This window comes from Prosopis cineraria, unplaced genomic scaffold, assembly GCF_029017545.1.
Source record: "Prosopis cineraria cultivar Desert tree isolate PC_DT_omini unplaced genomic scaffold, ASM2901754v1 PC13, whole genome shotgun sequence".
Taxonomy (NCBI): Eukaryota; Viridiplantae; Streptophyta; class Magnoliopsida; order Fabales; family Fabaceae; genus Prosopis; species Prosopis cineraria.
In genome coordinates, this window is record NW_026555344.1 from 13265665 (window position 1) to 13276713 (window position 11049).

At 26.4% G+C, this 11049-nt stretch overlaps 1 pseudogene; it reads left to right on the forward strand.

The window, feature by feature from the left end:
• Positions 1-4577: 4577 nt before the first annotated feature.
• LOC129291884 (hydroquinone glucosyltransferase-like) lies at positions 4578-6140 on the forward strand (annotated as a pseudogene).
• Positions 6141-11049: the final 4909 nt, after the last annotated feature.

An 11049-nucleotide genomic window follows, 5' to 3' on the forward strand; every position in this document is an offset into this window, starting at 1 on the left:
ATCTGAGTTTAATAGTATATTCAGATTAGATATTGAACTTTTCTGTCCAATTTTTCCATTGATAGTGCTAGTAGAAGGGTAGAGATATTGCTATTTATCGATCTCTATGTAAATGAACTTGGCGTGAGAGAGTTAATGCAATATCTCCAAAGAAAATTATAGGAACTAGATATGTATAAAATTATAGGAACTATATAGGAACTAAATATGGTAACCATATTTGTTGAAATGCTCCTACAGTCCTGTCTTTAAGATTTAGACAACGGGACACCTTAAATTGGTGAAATTTGTATGTTTGTCATATTTCAGTGTTATTAAAAAAAAATGATGTCATTTCAATAATTTTTAGGGAGAATGACATATAGGTTTCAAGAGAAACAATTAATTTAACTTAAGTTTCAAGTATCAAACTTCAGGAATTTACAAGTTCTGTTCTTAATTTTAAAATTTTGTTATGACTAATTTAAAATTTTGTGTTCCAAATTTTAACAAAAAAATAAATTTATTTATTCTTCAACTATGTTACAGATTGAATTCCATAATACCAGAATGTTCTAATTTCTGATTGGCATTTTCGAGTTTAGAGATTATTGCATTGCCTTTGCATGTGTCTCAAAAGTATGGATTGGATGCTGCTTGATTACACTATAACAATGAATGTGCTGTATAAACATTGTTCACATTTTTTTCATAGCAGTGCTTAGATGGTGCTTAGATGATCTTGAAATATCACTGCTCATTTTTACATTTTTGTTAATTGCACCCTGGAATTTTTTTTTTTTTGGTAAGTTGAAATTATTCTCGCTAATTTTGTATATTTCTTCTTTAAAGTAATACTGGTTTCAATTAATTACTGATTTTCTTTAATGTTGTTCTGTCGAACTAATTTTAATATTATATACTGATATTTATTTAGTCAAAAGTGTATAAATTAGTTTTATGTGTTGCACATATTAATTAATGTTATTATAGTAGCTGCTAATTAATATATTATTCACGTGTGTTGGTCAAAAATTATATTTTTCACGTTTAATTATTGTGTCATCCACCACTTACTTATCAAGAGACGTAGCTGAGGACAATAGTACTAATAATTAATGATATTGGGTCAAGTGAGAAATAGAAGTATAATAGGATTGAGAAGAAGAGAAAGGAATTCAGAAGTAGAGAAAACCAAAGGGAAATCAAAGGATATAACCAGAGGTTGACCTGAATGGTACTTGTGTATTATTATGTCATTAGTCTAGTTACAATTAAGAGAGCAATCCTAATATTTATAGGATTCAGGAAATGCTAGGCAACAACGCTAGAATATGGTCTAACAACCTAACTATCCCTCAACAACTAATAACTGTCTAATTAACAGAGGCTTTTATTATTTTCGTGTCATTTTAATTTGTATTTTTTTATTTGTTTCTCTCTTGTTATCCTTATTTTTATCTCATGTTATTTGAAATGTAGTGCCTAATAACTATTTTCTTTGTTTTTTTTCCTAATCGATTGGCATTATTCCAAGTTTGGTTGAATAAATTATGCTATGTATGTATGTGCTATATGTTAGTGGCAATATAGCAGCACTTTAAGCTAGGATACAAGGGAAGAAGAAAACGTGTGTTGAAGCATTGCGAATCATAAGGTAAATACCCTTTCTTACTTAGTTTTCTAATTTATCTTTTGATTTTCTTGCCCTCCAAATCTGTTCTGTTCTGGCCAAAAAGGTGGAAAGCAAATTGCTGTGACTCAGTGACTGTTGGAAGCAGTATAGTGTGGTAATTGGATGCAATAATGTTTTGAGTTATGAGTAAAGTTATTTCCATCTTTTCCTTTGAATAATTATATTTAAAAATGGTGATGTCACGTTCATCTCACATCGTGTCACTTGATCCATGTCATGTCACATATTTATTATATTTGTGCCAAGGTCAAGACTTAAAACCTTTAACCTCCTATTTTTCAAACCTTGTGCTTTTCTTCTTCTTTGCCAGTTGAACTAAAAGGTACTTATAATTATTATATTAAAAATTAAATACATATTATTTAACTACATAAATATATCAAATAATATATTATAAAAATACACATACATATTAAACTTTATTTTCATTTAGAAATATGTTAAAATATTTATGCTTTATTTAAATTATTTTTTATATATATTTTTTAATAAAATATTATTTTATTAATGAAAATGAACTTAAATAAAGAAAATATTAAATATCAAATAATTTTATTATGAATATTTTAGTTAATTTTTAAATTAAAATTTTATTTTTAAATAAAAATAATTAAATATATAATTAAAAGTCATTGTTAAAAGTCTTTTTTTTTTTTTTGCAGTAGTTAGCTAGAGATAGAATCCCTCACTAATTATCTTATTTTACATAGGGATTCGCAGTCCCTCACTATTTTACTCACTAATTATCTTATTTTAGAGAAGAATTGGTAGTCCCTCACTATTTTCCTTGCTAATTTTAAGTCAAACTATGAAATCAACATCTTTCGCTAATTTCTTCACTAATTTGATATTTTAGAGAGGAATAGACAATCTCTTGCTAAGTTGAGCTATGAAAATAACATCCTCCGTTAATTTTCTCACTAATTTAATATTTTAAAGAGAAATAGACGATCCCTTACTAAATTCCTTTGCTAATTTTTATTTTTTTAATAGTAGGTAGAATATATTAGAAATGATTTATAAATAGAATTAGAATTATATTAAACTTTCCAGAAAGCAATCAATAATTAATATAAAAGAATTATCCCGTATTAACAAGGCAAGAAGAGACAGCAAATTATCCAATCATTGAGTTTTCCAAGTGACTTGTTCTGTTGTTTAGCTTTGCCCCAAATTTATGAATATGAATATAAAAGAATTAATTAACTTATATGAAAAGTATCCATTTTTATAATTTGTTGTGCAATAAATATTTATTTTGATGTTATTTTATAGTGGGACAAGAATGAAAAAATGCCCTAAACTTTTCCTCCAGTAGTACTTGGTATCCTAAACTTTTTTTTTTATATAGTAATATCATCTGGAAACCTTCAAATGTTACAATGTATTAGAATTCTTATATTAAGTATGCTTAAGGATAACATATTTCACTATAGTAGTTTAAGCCATTCGATTAGATACTTCCTAAACTTATATATTTATGATTTATTTTTTAATATTTAGATGTAAGATTTTTTTTATATTTTAATATTTTCGCTACTATGAGTTTTGCTAGGGTCATATGTTTTGCGTCAATGATGAATTAAGAGAGTAGGCAAGAGTTGAGTAGCAGGGGAGTGGTGCGTTAGGTCAGCCATTGCTCCCAAAAAAAAAATAATTAGGATGCCAAGTGTCCTAGAAAAAAAATTTAAGAATATTTTAACCCTTTTATAATATAAAAACACAAATATTATATTTTAAATTTTTTTAGAGTAAAATATAGTCATCTTTCTTTCATTTTGTTAAAATCATGGATATATTCATTTTATTTTTAAATATACAATTTAGTTCAATCTTTAACTTGCAAAGAATATTCAGTTAAAGATTCTAAAAAATTAATTTTTATTTTAATTATTATTTTACCCTTATGATGTAACTGTTAGTCTTTCTTCTAATTAAAAAAATTTAAATAATTTAGTATATCAATATTTAAATAAATAATTTAAATTTATGTTAAAACTAATGAAATTTGAAGAAAATAAACATAAATTATATTAATCAATTTATTATATTAAATTATTATTTTATAAATTTTTAACTTCATGTTTGAATATTATTTTATCAATTTTTGTATTTAATTTTTTCTTACAAATTACTAAATAAATACATTTGCATAGTTAACAAAAGTTAAAATATAAATAAAAAGTAAAAAATATGCATTATTTTTTTGTTTAATGATTTTTAGACAATATTCATATTTAAAGAAGAGTACTTTAGTTTAGCATATAAAACTTAATGGTCAATTAATGATTGAATAGATGGAAATAAAATCTTAAAATTTTTTGTTTTATAACCATTCATACTAAAGAAAATTCCTCTAAGTTTAAAAAATAGAAAGAATACTTATAATTAAGATAAAATAAAAGGAAGGACAGAGTATTTTATTTTATTTTTTATTATAAAACGTGATCATCTAACTCAAATGACACATGTTTGTAGGCCAGCTGCCTCTAATGTACATTTTTTAATATTTTTTATAATGTCTCAACCTTTTTATTTTATTTTATTTTTACTTTGAATTATTTACTTTTATATAAAATAAGGGATACTTTGTTGTCTTAAAGTTTAAATAGTAAAACCACACATAAATTAAGGGACTGAACTTTGAAGTTGTTGCTGTGCATTTATTTTGGCAACAACTTTGGAGTCCTCGTGGAGAAGTTGTCAATGGCAGATAGATCTTACATATTTTAGAATCCAGACAAAGCCTGAGTCTCATTAAGTTCCTACTTTTATGTCCCCATCCACTACCGTTCATCGAATATCATCCATTCATTTGATGCAACATATAATTATCTTTCTCCAAAGCAATCGATAACATATATAGCAAAAAGGCGGCCAAATGCTTGGCAACATAGCTTCCATGGAGAAAGCAATAACTCACATAGCTGTCATTCCTAGTGCGGGGCTCACCCATCTCATCCCCATCATTGAGTTCTCCAAGCAACTTGTTCAGCTTTGTCCAGATTTTCATGTCACTTGCATCATTCCCTCACTTGGCTCTCCTTCGTCTTCCTCCATAGCCTACCTTCAATCTCTTCCTTTAAATATACATTCCAATTTTCTCCCTCCAGTTCATGAGCAAGACATTATGCCTCATCAAAAGGATCAACCAGTTCATATTGCAGCCCAAATTCAACGTGTAGTCACTCTCTCACTGCCATATATTCGTCAGGAATTGGAGTCTTTGAGTTCAAGAAATGGCCTTGCAGCGTTGGTTACTGATATTTTTGCCATGGAAGCATTAGATATTGGAGTTGAACTCAATATATTATCTCATGTATACTTCCCCTTGTCTGCCATGGCTTTATCTCATTGCTTGCATGCATCAAAGCTGGATGAAACAGTCTCTTCAGAGTCTACAGACCTACAGAATCCCATAGAGATTCCAGGTTGTGTGCCAGTACAAGGAAGAGATCTCATGGAATCTTTTCAAGATCGAAGCCACATAGTGTACAAGCAATTTCTTGAACGTTGCAGAAGAATCAGCAATGCTGATGGAGTTTCTTGTTAATAGTTTCCCAGAATTGGAAATTGAGACAATTAATGCCTTACAGGAAGAGTTCAAGGACAGGCCCCGGATTTATCCAATTGGACCCATTTTACAAAGTGGGTCACTTAGTGAGCAAGATGGATTAGAATGTTTGAAATGGCTGAACAATCAACCACCCAGATCAGTTCTTTATGTTTCATTTGGGAGTGGGGGGACACTGACTCAAGATCAACTCAATGAACTGGCTTTAGGGTTGGAACTAAGTGGTGAAAAGTTCTTATGGGCTGTGAGAGTCCCAAGTAAAGTTGCTAGTACTGCTTATATTGCTTCGGAAAACAAGAATCCATTAGATTTCTTACCAGAAGGGTTCTTGAAGAGAATTACAGAGAAAGGTTTGGGTTTAGTTATTCCTTCATGGGCACCTCAGATTCAAATACTTGGCCACAATTCCACTGGTGGGTTCTTAAGTCATTGTGGTTTGAACTCTATCCTTGAAAGTGTGCAGAAAGGAGTGCCATTGATAGAATTTCCTTTGTTTGGAGAGCAAAGAATGAATGCTGTTTTACTAACAGATGGTTTGAAGGTGGCACTGAGGCAAAAGGTTAATGAAAATAATGGCATAGTGGAAAGGGAAGAAATTGCAAAATTGATAAAGTGTTTGATGGAAGGTGAAGAAGGTAAAGAGATTCACGAAAGAATTATGGTTTTAAAAGATTCTACTGCTAATGCCATGAGAGAAGATGGTTCTTCTGTAGAAACACTCTATCAAGTGGCACTCAAATGGAAAAATTTGGGTGGAATTTGGGAATGATAAATTTTTTTCATTTGCAAAAACACTACTCTATTAAGATTCTCCGTTTATTTTCTTCTCTTCTCATTTTCCTCTCATTTAGTTTATGTAACATTGAATTTGGTTATTGTTAGAGTCACGAATATGGCTGGTTTTCTTCTTGATTTAATGTATCTATGAACTATTTTCACCGTTTATAGTTATTCTTTATCAAAATTTGTTTTACTTAATCGTATATTATATGATTTCATTTGGTTAGTGATTGGCCACCATTAAACATGATTTGGGGGGTTATATTTTTTTTTTTTTAAACCAAGGAGGGTTGTAGTGTTGAACTTGACAAATTAAATGAAGTCTTAAACTGACCTTGGAATTAATATACCTAGAGGCTCCACATAATAAAAGTAGCCTTCCGGGAAGTGAATTTAATTTCCCCTATTATAATAATTGTGTGAGATATTGTATAATTAAATGAGTTATGCTTATAAATGGATTGAAAGACATTTAGCTATTAATTAAGACTCTGTAATAACTTATTAAGTTTAAGATAATTTGGTGGGGATAAGATGTAAAAAGAGAATAAGGGATTACAATCCCTAGATCGTTCATTGGATATATACTGTTGTTGCTTGGTAAAGAAATTTACAATTACTATTACTATTGTAATTAAATTCCTTACACTTGATCACTTAAATTGAATTGTATAAATAATAATACATGAAATTAAAATTCTAATACCTAATCACTATTTTAATTGATTCTTCATGGGAATAACCTTAATGCGCCGCTATATTACATCTCCAGTCTGTGCACTTCAGGTGACATCTTAGTTTGGTGTGCATCACTTTTTTTTTTTCCTAGTTTTATATTCTGGTTTATTATTTCTTACTTGGATATTAAGGGCTTGTTTATTTTAAATTTTTTAATAAAAAAATCACTTATTCTTTTAAAAAAAATTATTTTATAAGTTTTTATGATGTATGTTTCAACTTTTAAAATTAATCAAAATCTGAAAAAAAATATTTGGTTATTTTCAAAAAAAATTATTTTGAATAACTTTTAAAAGTAATCATAGATAAAAGATAAATATTTTAAAAATATGAAATATATGAAAATATCATAACATTTTAAAATAATTAAATAATAAATTATTTTTATAAAACAGTAATAAAGGAATATATCATAAAATGAAAAAATAACTAATTAATTAATAATTGTTTTTTATTATTGTAAATTTGTAATCCCAATATAAAATAACATACACTTTTAAAAAATCTCTACTCCCTCCATTAAAAAATATGTAAAGCATTTTTTAAAAAGTTAGATGTTTAAAAATATAAGACATTTTTAATCTTTTGAAGTGTAATTATTGTCTTTTTTCAAAAGCGCCCTTATAAATAAATGACTTTATATTTATTATAAGGTATTTAATAGAGATAAATATAAATAGATAGAGTTAATTTAAAAATAAATAATTATTTTATTAAGAGATGAGATTCGATTAAAAATATTTTATATTTTTTAATAGAAAGAGTAAAAAATAAATATTTAAACTACCTAAAAATTATTTATTTTTTATACGGCTATAAATTTGCTTTTCGGCGAACTCAAGAGGTTGTTAGCTGTCAACTTCTGGGGCCTGGATTATTGAAAAACTCCACCAAACATGGCTGTTCTAGCGAATGAATATTCTAAAGCATAACTGTTGACTATTCAAAGCCTAAAAGTTGGATTGGCACATAGAACCACCAGGCAATGTGCTCTCCACCCAATAGACGATCGACAGATTTCTCGACCAAATTCATTATTAAAGGTGTTAATTAAGACAGGCACCTAAATAAATTGGACTCGACTTCTCTCTCTCCTTTAAAATAGTGACTTAATCTGAACTGTTTAAATTTAATATTTTTATTTTTATTTTTATTTATATTTTTAAAATAATAAATATATAAAAATTGTAAAAAATTGTAATAAATATATTTATCAAGCTGACAATCCAAATTTAATATTAAAATTTTTTTAATAAATTTAGTGTTCTATTTAAAATATATTTACACTGTTCAAAATATATTTAAAAAGTTAATTTACATGTTTTATATTAAATTTAAATTATTTATATTAAATTTAAACTGTCAGATTGATAAGTATATTTATTAAAATTTATTATAATTTTTATATATTTTTTTTTAAAATATAAATAAAAAATAAAAAAATAAATTTGGATTGTCTAGATTTTTTTTTGCTTCAAAGGAGAGGCAAAGGAGGCTTCTCCAAATAAATTAGCCTTGTAAAGCCTAATTATATTTAGGGTTTTATTTTGGTCAGCCTAACCCTGACTCTCAGGACTGAAGGGCCGGCCCTATATGTATTTTTTATTTTTAATTTAAAAATTTAAAAAAATATACTTAAAATATCAAAAAAGTTATTACACATGACATTATATCTATCAAAATAAAGTTAAGTCTAATAAAAAACAATATCACAAAATCAATACTGATAACAATCAAACTTGGCTATCATCATGAGCTAAATCTTGATGATTTTCATTATCATAAACATCAATATAATTTCATTCTTCTCTTTATAGAGCCTCAACTATGGCAAAATATAAGTTTTTCATATATTCATTCTTTATCCCCGTGAAATGAAGCTAAAGTTTTAAAATTAGTGTACTATTTAGTTTTTTACATTAAAATTTAAAAAGTTATAAAAGGACTTAAAAGGGCCAACCCTTTTATTTTAAAACTTAAAAATGTTGGCTCTTTTAAGTTTAAATTATCATTTTACACTTTAAAATAGCGGCTTGACCTTAAATTTTTTTGAGTTTATCGGCTCGGCTTTAATTGATAATTCTATTTATTATACATGTTTTTAATGTGTGTGTGTATAACCAAAATAGTGATAAAATGCAGAAATTCTCTACCAAAGTTTTCCTCTACCACATCATCGGTAAATTATTCAATAAAAAATTTCACGTTAAAAGACTATAACTATAAATTGATTTTATAGTTGATGATGATAAAGAAAAAAAAGGACAAGAAATTAGAAAGGTACCCTATTATAAAAATAAAATCATTAAAATAATGACACTTCAGATTTTATTTGATTAAATTGATATAGAGCCTGTTTGATTTAGCTTATTTCATGAAAAAAATCACTTATTTTTTGAAAAAAATTTGTGAGTTTTTAAGATGTTTGTTTTAACTTTTGAAAATAATCAAAATCTGAAAAAAAAGAGTAGATTTTTGATTATTTTAAAAAGCTATTTTGAGTAGCTTCTAAAAATAATCTAATACGATAGATAAGAGAGATTATTTTAAAGAGATGGGATACACAAAGATATCATAAAATTTTTAAATAATATAATAATAAATTATTTTTGTAAAACAAAAATCAAGAAAAATATCAGAAAATTTAAAAATAACTAAGTAATAATCACTCTTTTATTATTATAATCAAACATAAAATAATATTTTTTTTTATAAAATCTCTACAAAATAAATCTCTTTTAATAAAATCTCTAAACTATCTAAAAATCACTTATTTTTTAATCTTAAATAAACGGGCCCTTGATTCTTTTCAGAAGCTACTCAAAGTAGCTTCTTAAAATAATAAAAAAATATTATTATTTTTTTGCATTCTGCTTATTTTTAAAAGTTTAAACAAACATAATAGAAACTCACAAAATAAATTTTTTAAAAAAAATAAGTGATTTTTTTCATGAAATAAGCTAAAATAAATGGGCTCATAATATAGAACATGAATGAGGTGGTATTTCTGGTACATACAAGAATTTCTCGACAAAATGTTAAAAACAATTGTGCAAAATCTGTATCTCAGTAATCAATTTTGAGTACACTTTTAAAACAAATATATCATGTCGAAATGATACATAATTTGTAAAACATTATAAAAATGTTGATCAAATTAAGGTGAAAATTAAATTTTCAAGAGAATCAATATTTCCCATTATTTCATGCATTTTGACAACCAAAAAGTTTTGATCCGATGAAAGTAAATCTAGATCATTCAATTAATTTACCAAAACATAATTAAAAAAAAAAAGAAAACCCTAAGCTATGGTAAATATACCTACTAGAGTTTCAACGGCTTTTTTCAATGTACTTAGATTCCCAAATCTTAGAATTGCATGTTAAGTATGTAAAACTGTCTAAGAGAAGGTAAATTAAGCTTAATAAAAATTTAGATAAATAATATAAATAATGTTTTTTTTGATCAAATAAATATTTCAAACTCTTATTATCACATACCTCAAACTGCATGCCATTAGGATTGTGCCTCGAGCTTTTCCAAGCGAATACCACTACCACCAACAATAAATCATAAGAAGACTAATTCTCCACATATGGTTTAAATCATAGTGTTATGTTGTTTCTCACCTTTTAAATTTATTGGTTCTCACAAAATTTCTCACAAAAATATTCCGTGTGAAACAAATCTTTTTTTTAATAAACCTTATAAATTTATAATTTATTTCACAAACTTTGAAAAATTTTAAATATTCCGTGCGCCAACTTCACCCATCTCACTTTTATAAACATTCAATAAATATTTATTTTGATGTTATTTTATAATATAAACACAAATATTATACTCCCTCCGTTAAAAAATATAAGACATTTTTAACCGAATCTCATCTATCAATAAAGTAGTTACTTACTTTCAAACTAATCCTATTTTTTCATATTTATCTCTATTAAATACCTTACAATAAATATAAAATCATTATCACTAAGGACACTTTTGAAAAAAAAAAAAGTAATGATTATATGTTAAAAGACTAAAAATATCATACATTTTTAACCATTCAACTTCTCAAAAAATATCTTATATTTTTTAATGGAGGGAGTACTTAATTATTTAACACTTTAACAATGTCATGTTTATCTAACTATTGCAAGTTTCCCAGAGAAGACCGACAAGAGAATTAGGAGGAGTTCATATGAAGAAAAAGGGTAGTGCTAAATGGTACTCCTTTCATTTTTATTTATAAGAGAAAAAAGCTATATCATACACTTTAAGAAAATTAGT